This window comes from Salvelinus sp. IW2-2015, linkage group LG19, assembly GCF_002910315.2.
Source record: "Salvelinus sp. IW2-2015 linkage group LG19, ASM291031v2, whole genome shotgun sequence".
NCBI classification, from domain to species: Eukaryota; Metazoa; Chordata; class Actinopteri; order Salmoniformes; family Salmonidae; genus Salvelinus; species Salvelinus sp. IW2-2015.
The window spans coordinates 18579258-18592391 of record NC_036859.1 but is presented as its reverse complement, the minus strand read 5'-3'; the positions used below and the strand labels follow the sequence as shown (position 1 = coordinate 18592391).

At 43.7% G+C, this 13134-nt stretch overlaps 1 protein-coding gene across 1 annotated transcript in view; it reads right to left on the bottom strand.

Moving 5' to 3' along the window:
- Positions 1 to 13134, bottom strand: part of LOC111979807 (myosin-6) — a 30656-nt gene that overhangs the window by 15052 nt on the left and 2470 nt on the right. The gene's annotated exons all lie outside the window — the stretch shown is intronic.

The window sequence follows — 13134 nt, the reverse complement described above, 5'->3', positions numbered from 1 at the left end:
AGCCAAATACATCTCACTATTTCCTTTATGGGTGTCACGATCGTCTTGCTGAGAGAAAGTGGACCAAGGCGCAGCGTGTGCAAAATACATTCTCTTTTATTGTAGAGAAAGGGAAAAAAACACGCAACAAACACTATAACAAACTGAAACAAAACAACAAACGAATCGTGAAGCTAATAACGTAAGTGCACACACAGGCTACAAACGTACAACATAGACAATTACCCACATTAACCTAGTGCCTATGGCTGCCTTAAATATGGCTCCCAATCAGAGACAATTAATGACATCTGTCTCTGATTGAGAACCATTCAGGCAACCATAGACACAGCTAGAAACCTATATTAAACACAAACCCATCTACTCTATTTAACCCCCTAAACCATACAACCACCCTAGACACTACAAAAACACATACATTCCCCATGTCACACCCTGACATAACTAAAATAATAAAGAAAACAAAGAATACTAAGGCCAGGGTGTGACAATGGGCAAATGTTTGTTTTTTAGGGGTGAGAGTAGTTTTTTCCACCGGCTGTATTTTTCTTATACTGCCCTGCGCAATAATGTCCAATAATTCAAACAAGCATAATTTTCATCACTAAACATTGACATGAATGACATGTGTCACTACTGTTGTCTCTTTCTAGTCACATGAGGTTTTGTCATGGCTGCTGGGTTGGGGGCAATTGTAACACAGTGTTAAAATGTCCCTGAGCCAAGCAGCCAAATTATGAAAACAAGTGATTTTAACTTAAAGAATGTATGAATTATACGTTAATTATTGAAATACTATCTTTAAATAGCCTTGGGGTCCTGTAGAGAGTCAAAGAAGTTGTAAACAGAATCAATCTCGGCACCGTGAGATTATTCAGATGTTTTGAGAGGAACTGAATTGCCATGCACACACATGGGTTTTACTGTAATTATTTATCATGTACCGTACATAGAAATATGCATATTTCTTGCAAAATAATTACATACTTCTATGATAATATGATAATTCATAAACATGAATATTTTTGAAGTGAAGTTAATTTATTTGGTTTATTTTTTAGGTGTTCCATTTGACCCCAGTCTGGACTTTTCGGATTAAAATCAATATTGTGATTCGACCGTCTTATGTACAGACATATAAGTGGTATGAATGATTAGGAGACAGATGTAAGTTTCTTATATCAAAAAATGACTGGTCTAGTTCAAATGGTCTCTGAGCAATAGTAAGTAAAATACAAAGTAAAATACAAAAACTGTTACAATTTCCCCCAGTCTCCCCTGCATTAAAGAGCAAATATTTCAAGAGAATTCAAATTATCCACATGTCGCAGATGTCTTACCGTGGCACAAGGATAATTATTTGACTACTGGTATTTTTCTGAAAACACAAAGGAAGATATTGGATTTCACAAAGGGATATTTAAGAAAAAGATGTCATGACAAGGTTTTCAATTTCCCAGAGGGCTTAAGAGGAGTTCATGTTCGACATTGGTAACATATTGTGTTTTGTTATCATAGCCATAGACGTTGTGGAAGCATAAGCAGCAATATAAAATAGCCAATGGGCCGGTCTAAATAAAGAACATTTAGGCAGCAATATTAACCAGGCGGCAAGTGTCATGCAACACGGACGGAGGTCTGTCACAGGTGACAAGCTTTAGATTTCGCTGAAATATCATAGTAATGATACATAATGGAGGCAGAGGCAGTAACTGCGGATTAGTACGAGGCCAAGGTCATTGGCCTTGTTGATGTTTATGTTGATACTATCTTAACATTTTGATATATGTAAGTGAAAAAAATTGGGATAAAAATCTAACATTTTAGATAGTATAAACAAAATGTTGACTGGAATGGGCTTCCATAGGTTCTCCATTATCACCTACCAACAGCCAGTTAAAACTCTCCCCTTAACTGCAGTCTTGTTGACATGGCATTGTGTCTGAGGACAAAGATAACCCTGTCAAATTCCTGCAGAGTGCCTCTCACTGATTGAGGAGGACAGCTTGTGAGTCATGGTGGGTTTTAAGCTTTCAGTGTCCAGCCATTGCCTACGTGTAGGATCAACTGTAGCAGATGACCATACCCAACAAAGGTTTCTTTMACATAAAGAGAGAGTGACAGTTGTATCTTGTAACCCATCAATATGTTATGTTACATTTATGGTGTGGAGTCAATGCTGAGCTGTGTACGGTCAGGGTTATGGCTGGTTTTCTCTGAGTCAAAATATTTACATCCCGGGAATTCTGTCCATCACATTTGATGACGTGTCGAAGGAATAAAAATAATAAAGTACTCCCAAAGTGAGGAAAAGCAATGAAATGTAACTACTAAAAGTAAAATAGAATGTTAGTAACTTCCACTAATCGTCACAGCCTTTCAAAAGGTCAAGAGGTTAAAGATGAGTCAAGTGCTGGTAACAAGTTTTAAGATTATTTATCTTCTGATAGCTTCCCCAGGCCTGCAAATGACAGCTGGCGTTAGGGTGGCAAATTGAAGTGAGAAATGCCATGCCACTGCTAAAGACCCTGTGAAGATAAAATTGACCTTCCTATCACTCTGCCCAAAGTCAAACCAGCACAGACTAAAGGAAACATGAGAAAATATAAGACAGCTAGATGCAAATGGGGCATTTTAGTTACTTTAATTCATTAAAATGAGTGACATACAGTAGTAGACTTGTTACGTGCACCATCACCATACCTACCTCCTACACACATGTATATACGTTCATAMACTCAAAGGTTTTAAATATTCCACTTGTCCAACCCCTTAATTGTGCCTATCACTTGTAACATTCTGTTCCTGAGTGCTCTTTGAGCCCTATTCACAGGAGTCCAGACACTTCTTGACATTTTAACCTTATATGAACAATTGGCAGGTTAACAACACCATGTATTTTATTAGCCTGACGGCTCTGCTTTGTCATTGAGTCATGGATAACTGCATACATGGAGTGTGTCTGAAAGTGGGCGTGTCAACAGAAGTGGGAGGATCAACAGAAGTAGGTGTATGGAAAGCTAATGGGCAGATTTGTTGCCACTCAAGACAGTTTTGCGTGGCTGTTTGGGCTACACGACGAGTCGATTGTTGACAACTGCAACTAGCATTTTAGCTAACCCTAACCCTTTTCCTAACCTTAACCTCATTCTCCTAATCTGCCATGTTAATTATCCTAACCTGCTACATTAATTCTACTAACCTGCTACATTAATTCTACTAACCTGCTATGTTAATTCTCCTAACCTGCTACGGTAATTCTCCTAACCTACTATGTAAACATTAAGTTGACCCGCTGTGCACCTGACTATGGCCGGTGATGTTATACCCATCGCTGTTGATCCACCCACTGATGTTACACACATCGCTGTTGATCCACCCACTGATGTTACACACATCGCTGTTGATCCACCCACTGATGTTANTTACACACATCGCTGTTGATCCACCCACTGATGTTACACACATCGCTGTTGATCCACCCACTGATGTTACACACATCGCTGTTGATCCACCCACTTCTTTTGCAACGYCCACTTTCAGACCCACTCCAAGTATGGATTACCCATACTTGCTGTCATTCTCTACATACTTCAGTCTGAGACTGCCATCATTGAAGTTGTTTGTGGTGACGATAGGCACAAGGGGCATTGTACAAAACAAAATAATCAGCGATTGGATCGTCTGTAATCAGTCAAAGCCAATGACAAATTTTCAAACCCACATGTGTTCTAGCTCTGGCTAAACCCATCGGTTTCTGAACCAATCAGACAGTCCCGAATGTGTTCACATTGGGAGACGGGTTGGGGAGGTACTYAGATCCAAACTTATTGCAGAGAAGAAACTAACGTTCKTGGGCGTGGCGTAGTGTTTGGCCAGAGCAAGGAGTGTGGGTAGCCAGGCAAGTATTTTATAGGACTGCCTTGTAATTGCCCTCAAACTCAAAGAATGAATGCAATGCAATGAATCTGTAAACACTTCCTAAGGGCAAATAGTTATCATATATTTTAATAGCAGGGAGMTACAAGTCACCACAAATAGGTGTGAACATGTACCTTTATCAAGCATGTTATTTAAGAATAGCAACAATAGCGACCATAGTGGGGAAAAAACATGTTAGATTGTTTAGTCGTTTAAATGTCAATCAATGTGTCATCATGTCATGCCACATTTATTTTTCCTAATCACTTATCAAATACATCTCTGTACACTAATCCTCAACAGATATTTTCTCCCCACAGCTACTGTACAAGGTGTCAGCATGTTCACTGCTGATGGATTCCTGTTTCTCCAATGGGGGTTTCTGATGGCCACAACACTGTGTTGACAGAAGTGACAGAACCTTGGCGAGGGACAGCAAACAGCACCAGGACAGAGACCAACAGGCACTGACTAGTTAGTATTTTTACTATGGTATTTTATGAGAGACTATGATGTCAAAATCAATAGGCACAAAATGAAATGCAGAGTGGCAAATTACACAAAATTTATATTATTTTTATTGAATTAGAGGATGTCAACCTTGCTATCAGCATGAGGATATCTGTGGGTGCAGAGGGAGTTAATATACCTAGTTGTTCTATTATCATGATCCAGACACTATGTTTGTTAACAGCTATACTATTTCTTAAATATTAAACTGTAAGAGTGTGGACTAGATGATCAGATCTGTAATGAACAAAAATATAAACGAAACATGCAACAATTTCTAAGATTTTACTGGAGGCGGCTTATGATTGGAGACAGTTAATGGTAGAGAAATTAACATTAATTTCTCTGGCAACAGCTCTGGTGACATTCCTGCAGTCAGCATTCCAATTGCACTCTCCCTCAAAACTTGAGACATCTGTGGCATTGTGTTGTGTGACAAAACTGCACATTTTAGAGTGGCCTTTTATTGTCCCCAGCACAAGGTGCACCTGTGTAATRATCATGCTGTTTAATCAGCTTCTTAATATGMCACACCTGTCAGGTGGATGGATTATCTTGGCAAAGGAGAAATGCTCACTAACAAGGATGTAAACAAATTTGTTGTAAGGGGTGCKTGACTGGCTGCAGGGAAGTCAGGCGCAGGAGAGCAGAACTGGGTAAAAACCGGAGCAGTTTAATAGCAAAACCAACGGCACCCAAAACAACAAAATATGGGTACAAAATAACCCGTCGCGAAACAGTCAGAGTGCACAAGCACTTTCAAACAAACAATTCCACACACAGACATGGGGGGAACRGAGGGTTAAATCCACGACAAGTAATGAGGGAATGTAAACCAGGTGTGTGGGAAAACAAGACAAAACAAATGGAAAATGAAAGGTGGAATGGCGATAGCTAGAAGACCGATGACGTTGACCGCCAAACACCGCCTGAACAAGGAGAGGAACTGACTTCGGCAGAAGTCGTGACATTTGTGTACAGAATTTGAGAGAAATAAGCTTTTTGTGTGTATGGAAAATGTCTGGGACATTTTATTTCAGCTCATGAAACATGGGACCAACACTTTACATTTTGCTTTTATATTTTTGTTCAGTGTATATTATTTCCAATTTATATAMATTTTGACAACTTATTTTTTAGATCATAAAAACTTAAAACATTGTTTTAATGGCACTTTTCCAAAAACATTGTATCAAACACAGCCACAATCGAGAAGTATTGTTGTTGAGGAGTGGGATAGGGATTTATTGTGACAGACCAGCTGCTAGTGTAATTATGCTGCATGGCATTGTGAGTAGCCTTACTATCTGAGGTGGTTTATTGCATGAATTTGACACCCTGACTCTTGATCTTTCCTTAATGCTCTATTTTGAGAACAAGAGAGTTGTTTTATCTCTCTCTCTATTTTAGCTATCATCACCTCACATTTCAAACACTTAAGCCCACTCAGCCAACCCTCCCGCCCACCCACACCCCATGGCTTTTCTGTCTGTCCACCCCTGCTTGGCCTCTCTCGGGTTCCCTGCTAACTCAAACCTTATCCCAATGCCAACGTCAAAAAGGGTGCTTGACCTCAGGATCTCAGATAGCCTCATCACCCTCCAACTCTGAGATAGTCAAGGATATAGATAAGTGACTATGGTAAGAGTTGGCTAATTAACTAGGTAATCTCCTACCTTTATCAGAAATCAAGGTAAGACCCAGACACGTCAAATTGACAATGGTTTAATATTCCAACATGGGCAGGCAATAGACAGGTCAAGGCAGGCAGGGGTCAGTAAACCAGAGGTGGGGCAACGGTACCGGACGGCAGGCAGGGTCAGGGTAGGCAGAGGTCAAACAATCCAGAGGTGGGGCAAAGATACAGGTCGGCAGACAGGCTCAGGCTCAGGGTCAGGACAGGCAAGGGTCAAAACCAGGAGGGCAAAAAAAAGAGAAACTGGGAAAAACAGGAGCTGAGAACAAAAAAGCTGGTTGACTTGACAAACAGGCAACGGACAAACAGAGAACACAGGTATAAATACACAGKGGATAATGGRGAAGATGGGCAACACCCGGAGGGGGGTGGAGACAATCACAGGGACAGGTGAAACAGATCAGGGTGTGACAACCTTATACACTTTTGTTTATTTACGTAAAAATAGGAAAATATTATAAATGGTAAAATTATTATTATTATTATTAACGTCTTAAAAATGTCAGCAAGCATTCAACACGTGGGTGCGTATGGAAACAGTAGACAAAGGGCTGTGAGACATAGGTTTGACTCTGGACACATGAAWGGTGGCATGTATATGAAGGGTACGGGGCAACAGAAGACGAACAGCAGAGGGGCTAATAATCTTGGAGATGGGAAATGGGCCGATAAACCGGGGGGGGAGTTTGCGGGAATCCACCCGGAGGGGCAGATCTTGGGTGGATAGCCATACCTTCTGCCCGAGACAATACCGGGGAGCCGGGGTCCGATGGCGATCCGCTTGTCATCGATACCTGGAGGTGGTCTTGAGGAGGGCCGACCGGGSTCTCCTCCASGTACGACGACAGCGGCGGATGAATGAACATCTGGGCAGAAGGTACGCCGACCTCTTCTTCCTGTTCGGGGAAGAGCGGGGGCTGATACCCCAGGGAGCACTCAAATGGAGATAGGCCTGTGGCAGAGCAGGGAACAATACCGGGGTGTTGCGGGCATACTCGACCCACACCAGCTGCTGGCTCCAGGAGGTGGGGTTGGCAGAGACCAGGCAGCRCAGAGTAGTCTCAAAATCCTGGTTGGCCCGCTCYGACTGGCCGTTGGACTGGGGGTGGAATCCAGAGGACAYGCTGGCCGATGACCCAATGAGAGCGCAGAACGCCTTCCAGAACCGGGACAAGAACTGAGGCCCCCGGTCGGAGACCATGTCCACGGGCAGTCCATGGATCCGGAAGACGTGCTGCTCCATGAGCTGGGCCATCTCCTTGGCCGCTGGTAGTTTGGGGAGAGGAATGAAGTGAGCGGCCTTGTAAAACCGGTTGACCACAGTCAGGATGGCAGTGCTGCCCTCAGACAGGGGGAGACCCGTGATGAAATCCAGGGATATGTGGGACCAGGGATGGTGAGGGACAKGCAGTGGTTGCAGAAGACCAGCCGGAGCTTGCCAATGAGTCTTATTCTGAGCACAGATCATGCAGGGGGAGACAAACGCGGCGACATCTGGAAACCATCGTAGGCCACCAAAGCGTTGTCGCACGAAGGCCAGGGTCCGACGGGATCCCGGGTGGCAGGCAAGCCTGGAGGAATGGGCCCACTCCAGGACCGCAGAGCGGACAGCGTCAGGCACAAACATCCGATTATCAGGGCCCCTCCCCAGGGTTCGGCTGGGACCACTGCGCCTCCCGGATCTGTTTCCCTATACCCCAGTTGAGTGCCGTCACCAGGCACGAGGTGGAAAGGATGGTCTCGGGCTCCAGGATGGTAACCGCGGGGCTATAGTGGCGGGACAGTGCATCCGGGCTTGACATTCTTAGATCCTGGCCAGTACGAGAGGGAGAAGTTGAACTGTGTGAACAGCAGGGCCCATCTGGCTTGCCTGGAGTTGAAGCGCTTGGCGGTGCGGAGATACTCCAGGTTCTTGTGGTCGGTCCACACGATGAATGGATGTTCCACCCCCTCCAGCCACTGTCTCCATTCCTCCAACGCCATCTTCACCACGAGAAGCTCACAATTCCCCACATCGTAGTTCTTTTCCGTGGCATTGAGGCGGTGGGAGAAGAAGGCGCAGGGATGTAGCTTGAGATCCAGGGCAGAACGCTGGGACAGGACCGCCCCCACTCCGACATCAGAAGCATCGGCCTCCACCATGAACTGACGGGAAGGATCCRGATGRACCAAGATGGGAGCTGTGGTGAAGAGATGTCTAATTATATATATTTTTTACAATGTTCAGCTATAGCTAAAGTAGAAAATCCATAATCAGTAGTTCTACTTTACCAAAGCTTGCAGCAGCTGCACCCTCCATTGACATCCAGTAGCTCTTTCTCAGCCAGCTTGCGGCCTCTTTCAATCTGTTCAAGACAGCTTCTTAGCTCCTCAACCTCTGCCTGCATTAGATTGTTACGTCTCTCTACAATGGCAATGTTCTCTTTAAGATCATCATTGGAATGGAGAGAGTCAGGTACAGGTACCCCCACCACACTCCCCCCTCTCTCCCGAGCTTTCACTCGCCTCCAGGACACATGCACGGACTCTGAACTTACAATGGCTAGCCCCAAGTCGTTATATTGTTTTCTTGTGCTTTATGCTATTTGCCTCAAGGCTCCTGCATGCTTTATTGACTATRAACTTGCTTGTTTACCCAACCGTGGGACAGACTATGTTTGTTCCCACACTCGGGACTCTGACACTCTATTGGTAGCATGGACTCTTGGCCTCCCATCCTATTCTAACCACCTCTCGCTGGCTTTGTATTCATGTTACCTGATGAAATTTCTGTACAATATGATCTTGTTGCCTTCTAATGCACATTCAAATGTCATAAATCAACACTGCAGAGCTCTCCCTGTTCTCTGCCGTGCCCTGATTGTATTACTGCTGATGATATCTGGAAATGTGCATGTACACCCTGGCCCATCTACTGTTGCTATCCCCAATTCTGACTTGTGCTCTGATATCTGATTCACTGATTTCTGTTCTCATAAAAGCCTGAGGTTTCTGCAGCTCTAATCCAGATGTGTTGGTCATTACTGAGAAGTGGTTAAGGAAGAGTGTTTTGAACACTGATGTTAACCTTCCTGGTTATAACCGGCCTGTACCCTACCCGCCTTAAGCTCTCTCCTGGCCCCTTACACTAAGTCTGAATTTGTCCTGCTAGGTGACCTAAACTGGGACATGCTTAAACCATCTGACCAAGTCCTAAAGCAATGCAACTCCCTAAATCTTTCTCAGATTATTACCAATCCCACAAGGTATGACTCCAAACACCCAGAAAAGGCTACTCTCCCTGATGTTATCCTCACAAATAATCCTGATAGGTATCAGTCTGGTGTTATCTGTAATGACCTTAGTGATCACTGTTTTACAGCCTGTGTTCGTAATGGCTGGTTAGTGAAACGACCTGTCCTGATTTGTCATAGGTGCTTGCTAAAAAACTTTAATGAGCAAGCCTTCATTCATGACCTGGCCTCTGTAAATTTGTATAGAATCAGCTCTGTCGAAAATGCTTGGACTGTAACGCTCGTCCTCCTCCTCGTCTGAGGAGGAGCAAGGATCGGACCAAAGCGCAGCGTGGGTTGAATACATACTTATTGTTTTATTAAACGAAGACGGAAAAACACTTGAACAAACTACAAAATAATAAACGATGTGAACAGACCTGAACTTGAGAACATAAAACATGAACGCACGAACAGGAAGGAACAAACTAACGAACGAACGAAATGAAACAGTACCGTGTGGCGAACAAACACTGACACAGCAACAATCACCCACCAACAAACAGTGAGAACAGCCTACCTTAATATGGTTCTCAATCAGAGGAAACGTAAAACACCTGCCCCTGATTGAGAACCATATCAGGCTAATACAATGAACCCAACATAGAAACACATAACATAGAATGCCCACCCAGCTCACGTCCTGACCAACTAAACAAGGCTAAAACAAAGGAAATAAGGTCAGGAACGTGACATGGACCTTATTTTTATTTTATTTTCAGTGSTATTGTTCACAAWCACGCCCCCCATAAAGAAAATTAGAATTAGAAACAGGTTCACCCYCTGGTTCAACTGTGATCTTGCAGAGTTACTCCGCCTCAAGAATTCCATTTGAAGAAAGGCACATGCATACTCAGGCTGACTGGCTCTCGTTCAGGCAAATCAGAAATAAGTGCACTCAAACTATCCGGAAGGCCAAAGTTAGTTACTTTAAGGAGCAGTTCTCTCTCTGTGGGTCTAACCCCAAGAAGTTCTGGAAATCGGTTAAAGACCAGGAGAATAAACCCTCATCCTCACAGCTGCCCATGTCCCTTAATGTTGATGATGTAGTTGTTACTGACAAGGAGCACATGGCTGAGCTGTTTAATCACCACTTCATTAAGTCAGGATTCCTATTTGACTCAGCCATTCCTCATTGCCCGTCCAACATTTCCTCATCTCCCACCCTTTCTAATACGACCAGCCCCGATGCTCCTCCCTCTTTTTCCTCTGCCCCGCTACAAAGGCAGGCAGTCACTGAATCTGAGGTGCTAAAGGAGCTCCTTAAACTTGACCCCAAAAAAACATCTGGGTCAGATGGTTTAGACCCTTACTTCTTTAAAGTTGCTGCCCCTATCATTGCCTATCTCTGACCTTTCAAACCTGTCTCTCCTCTCTGGGGAGGTTCCCATTGCTTGAAAGGCAGCCATGGTGCATCCTTTATTTAAGGGGGGGTCAAGCTGATCCTAACTGTTATAGGCCAATTTCTATTTTCTCCTGTTTATCAAAAGTGTTGGAAAAACTTGTCAATAATCAACTGACTGGCTTTCTTGATGTCTATAGTGTTCTCTCTGGTATGCAATCTGGTTTCTGCTCAGGTTATGGATATGTCACTGCAACCTTAAAGGTCCTCAATGATGTCACCATTGCCCTTGATTCTAAGCAATGTTGTGCCGGTATTTTTATTGACTTGACAAAAGCTTTTGATACGGTAGACCATTCCATTCTTGTGGGCCGGCTAAGGAGTATTGGTGTCTCTGACGGRTCTTTGGCCTGGTTTGCTTAACTACCTCTCTCAAAGAGCGCAGTGTATAAAGCAGAGGTGGGACCAAGTCATTGTTTTACAAGTCACAAGTAAGTCTCAAGTCTTAGCACTCAAGTCCCACGTCAAGTCCTAAGTCAAGACATGCAAGTCAGAGTCATCTTTCAAGTCAAGACCGTCAAGTATCAAGTCAAGTTTCGAGTCCTAAACAAGTCATAATGTGCTCTTCACCAAATGTAATACCATTTCATATTTTTATCAAGAGTAATAGTATATTACATTACGCAAATCATGAATGCTTTTAAAAATATCTATATATTTATTACTTTCCAAATAAATGTTATATTTCCATGGAAATAGATGGGTAGCCATGAGAAAAAGCCCACCCCCCCCCCCAATAGTGATCGACTATCGAGGATCGCTATGGGGCGCAATCGGGCGATGTAGGCTTGTACACAATCGCCCAACCCTAACACACACTCTCTCTGTGTGGTTACAGTAGGCTAACGTATGTCAATGGTTTTAGGAAAAGCAATAACATCAGGCAGGATTTAGGYTACCAACTGCCTAGCCAGTTGTAGCTCAATCTTGGGTGCAATGATCACGTTCCTGCACTGACTGACTGTGTGGAGGCTCATTGACGTAACGTTACGTTAGCTTACATGATACACCAGTAAAGTAATAAAATATATAGCTGTCGGCAWTATTAGCCACTACTTACCGTTCTTTGTGCAGCTTCAAATGTCAAACAAAGTTGGAAATTGTTGCTCCTCCATCTGTAATTTTCTTCCCGCATGTTTTGCAAGTTGCAATCCGTTTTTTGTTGATACAGCGTCGTCTTTATATCCGAAAATAATACTTTTGGGTATCATCTTTCCAAGGGCTCCATCTGAATTCACCCACCGACGTTCCTCTGCACTGGCACGCACAACTGTAATCCGTTAAATGAAGAGTTGATGCGCTGCACACTTTTTTAATAGCATAATCTTTTATATTTGGGCTTGGGGAGGGTATCAAGTCAGGTCGAGTCATAAGGCTCAAGTCCAAGTCAAGTCACGAGTCATTGGTGTTATAGTCAAAGTTGAGTTGCAAGTCATCATATTTGTAACTCAAGTCTGACTCGAGTCCAAGTCATGTGATTYGAGTCCGAACCTCTGGTATAAAGTCAGAACATCTGCTGTCTCAGCCACTGCCTGTCACCAAGGGAGTACCACAAGGCTCGATCCTAGGCCCCACGCTCTTCTCAATTTACAACAACAACATAGCTCAGGCAGTAGGAAGCTCTCTCATCCATTTCTAAGTAGATTATACAGTCTTATACTCAGCTGGCCCCTCCCCGGATTATGTGTTAAACGCTCTACAACAAAGTGTTTTAGTGTCCAACAAGCTTTCTCTGCCCTTAACCTTAACCATTAACCTCCAAAACAAAGGTCATGTGGTTTGGTAAGAAGAATGCCCCTCTCCCCACAGGTGTGATTACTACTTCTGAGGGTTTAGAGCTTGAGGTAGTCACCTCATACAAGTACTTGGGAGTATGGCTAGAYGGTACMCTGTCCTTCTCTYAGCACMTATCAAAGCTGCAGGCTAAAGTTAAATCTAGACTTGGTTTCCTCTATCGTAATCGCTCCTCTTTCACCCCAGCTGCCAAACTAACCCTGATTCAGATGACCATCATACCCATGCTAGATTACGGAGACATAATTTATAGATCGRCAGGTAAGGGTGCTCTCGACCGGCTAGATGTTCTTTACCATTCGGCCMTCAGATTTGCCACCAATGCTCCTTATAGGACACATCACTGCACTCTATACTCCTCTGTAAACTGGTCATCTCGCAAGAACCACTGGTTGATGCTTATTTATAAAACCCTCTTAGGCCTCACTCCCCCCTATCTGAGGTACCTACTGCAGCCCTCATCCTCCACTTACGACATCCGTTCTGCCAGTCACATTCTGTTAAAGGTCCCCAAAGCACACACATTCCTGGGTCGCTCC